The sequence below is a fragment of the Triticum aestivum genome, chromosome 7D (assembly GCF_018294505.1).
Source record: "Triticum aestivum cultivar Chinese Spring chromosome 7D, IWGSC CS RefSeq v2.1, whole genome shotgun sequence".
NCBI classification, from domain to species: Eukaryota; Viridiplantae; Streptophyta; class Magnoliopsida; order Poales; family Poaceae; genus Triticum; species Triticum aestivum.
Genome location: NC_057814.1, coordinates 613,901,226 through 613,904,522, shown reverse-complemented (window position 1 = coordinate 613,904,522; position 3,297 = coordinate 613,901,226).

Sequence of the window (3,297 nt, the reverse complement as noted above, 5' to 3'; positions counted from 1 at the left end):
TCGAAGGTTGATTGGTTTTTTTTAGAAGAAAAGGGCTCTTGCCCCGGTTCCATTTCCAACAGAAAACGAAACCACACAAGTATCCTTATTACAGCTCACGGGAGAGGATTGACACATCCTTCCGGCATAGTTTCTCAGGAATGAATTCACCACTTAACTCTCAAACTACTAAACTGAAGCACATAAGCGAAAACTCAAAGTTTTTCCAACAGCCGCAGACATGGCCTATATAATCATCCTTCCAGGAGTATTCCACTGGCCATGCCCGGCCAGCCTTCTGCCTTTTTCTTCATCAAGTATTGCAGCCACAGCTCCTTCTTCCTCAACCTGGCTCTGGCCAGATCAGCAGGGGAGGACGCCTGGCCGTTTCCCACAGCGAAGAGATGAGCCTCTCCATGCGATCTCTTGCAGCCCCTTTGCACAAGATCTTCCATTGATTGTAGTAACCTGCAATTTTTCTCAGAAGCACCTGCACACCCATCCAGGGGACATTGTTAAAACACATATCATTCCTGCTCCTCCAGATAACCCAGAGGGTAGCTGAAATAAACATATTTTTAGCTTGCAGAGTTTTGTGTTTCTCCCAATTCTTAAGTCACATTATCATAAGTAGGCTGGGGCATACACCCAGCTATAATATGAATATTCCTCCATACTTCAGCAGCAATAGCACACTCAAAGAACATGTGATTTATATTTTCATATTCAGAGCAAAACAGGCAGGTAAGATCATCTAAGTGTTGCCTCTTACTCAAATTACTCCTAACCAGCAGCTTATCATGTGCAAGCAACCACAAAAAGATATGAATGTTAGGAGGGCCATGAAGCTGCCATATCTTTGGTACATGGACAGGGCAGACCCCTTTAAAATTAACCATGCCATACATGGATCTAACTGAATATCTCCCATTTTATACAGGCTTCCAAATAATAGCATCATCTTCATCATTCAAAATGATAGATTGTGCAATGCTCAGTAAATCAAACCAGAGGTGTAGCAGTCTATTGTCCACACACCTCCTGAAAGTGATCTTAAGATTAGTCCCATCCCAAAGGTCAGCAATAGGTAGATTATGCTCATTGGCAATACTGTACAGTTCCCAAAATTGGATGGCTAAGCTACAAGAGACAAACCAATGATCTTCCCAAAACTTTGTTTTTCTCCCATTCCCCACCTTCCATTGATAGCCCATCTTAGCTGCTTTAGCAGCCCAGAGAACACCTTTCCAGAAAGGGGAGGAGGAGTTGTTATCAGGACAAGAGAAAATATTTTGATTATTAGTCCTATACTTAGCATCAATAATTTTTTTTTCCAAATTTTCTGATCACCTTTTTGATATTTATCAATCCAAGCAGCTAGAAGGCTTAGATTCATATCAACAATATTAGGTATACCCGTACCTCCATATTGCTTCTTTTGAGTCAACAAACCCCAGCTAGCTAGGTGATACTTATGATGACCCTCATAATTGTCCCAAAAACAGTGTGCCATCTGAGAGTTAATCAGATTAATAGCCCACTTAGGAAACTTTATCATACTCATAAGATAAGTAGGAATGCTAGCTAAACAAGACTAAACTAAAATTAATTTTTTCTCATATCCTAGTAGTCTCCCTCTCCATCCAGCAGCTTTCTTTAAGACTTTATCAACCACAGGTTGTAAGTCTTCTCTCTTTAGTTTGGAGTGGTGGAGGGGGAAACCAAGATATTTAAGAAGGTAGGAGCCCAAGGCACAAGATAAAGCTTGAGCAACATTATGGGACTCCTCTTCATTAGCATTAATAGGAACTAGATCACACTTATGAAAGTTAATCCTTAGAACTGACATTTTTTCAAAACAAGCAAGTTGCCATTTTAGGTTTTTTGCAGATTCAATGTCATTCTCTAGGAATAAGAGAGTATCATCTGCATACTGCAGGCTGATTATCCCCTGAGGTAAAATGTTACTCATCAAGCCATACAGCAAATTGTTCTTAGCAGCTTTATTAAGCATTCTACTGAACACATCTGCTACTAAGTTAAAAAGCATGGGTGAAGCAGGGTCCCCTTGCCTAACCCCTTTAAAAGTTTCAAAGAACTCACTATCACAGTCATTAATCCTAACCACTAGTAGAAAAAGGGGCTTTCGTTCGGGCTTGGCCAGCCCATTAGTCCCGGTTCTGCCACGAACCGAGACCAATGGAGGCATTTGTCCCGGTTCGTGAGCCCAGGGGGCCGGCCGGGGCCTCGTGGGCATTGGTCCCGGTTCGTCTGGGCCCATTTATCCCGGTTCTTGGCACGAACCGCGACCAATGGGCCTCGCTCCTGGGCCACAACCATTGGTCCCGGTTCGTGGCAGGAACCGGGACATCCTTCTGTCCCGGTTCCAGCCACGAACCGGGACCAATGAGTTGCCTATATATACCCCATCGCCGGCGACCAGAGCACTCCACAGTGCTCTGTTTTTTGCTGGCCGGTGAGGGGGAGGGCATTGGGTGCTCTAGCTCACCTCCTATGCACATGAGGTGTTCGATGAAATGCCCGAGCCACATTAGTTAAGCTTTCTCCTCTCGAAGCTCGACCTCCGAGCTCCATTTTTTCCGAGATTTGTCTAGGTTTAGCGGTCCGTCATGCCCAGTCCTCGTCTTCACCGCCGTCGATCGCCTGCGCCGATCTCGTCGCCGGCACCACCGTGGTGAGCCTCTTGTTCTTATCTTCTTTCTGAAAGAAAGAAAAATCTTACTTTAGATAGATACTTGTCTAATTTTCTTACTTTTGACACACATAATTATATATAATGCACGCAGATGAACCGGCAATGGATGTATGGTGATAGACACACCTCTGAGTACATTAAGGGCGTGCATAATTTTCTCGAAGTGGCTGAGGCAAACAAGCAGCATGGTTTTATGTGTTGTCCATGCCCTAATTGTGGGAATACGAGGTCTTACTCTGACAAGAAAATCCTTCACACCCACCTGCTTTATAAGGGTTTCATGCCACACTATAATGTTTGGACGAAGCACAGAGAAATAGGGGTTATGATGGAAGACAGCGAAGAAGAGGAGGACGATGACAACCATGTGTCCCCTGAATACGGTGATGCTGCAACGGGGGAAGCTGAAGATCAAGAGGAAGCTGGAGATCCAGAGGAACCAGACGATGTGCCCGATGATGATCTCCGTCGGGTCATTGTTGATGCAAGGGACAAGTGCGAAAGTGAAAAGGAGAAGCTGAAGTTCGATCGCATGTTAGAGGATCACAAAAAATGGTTGTACCCCAATTGCGAAGATGGCAACACAAAGCTCGGTACCGTAC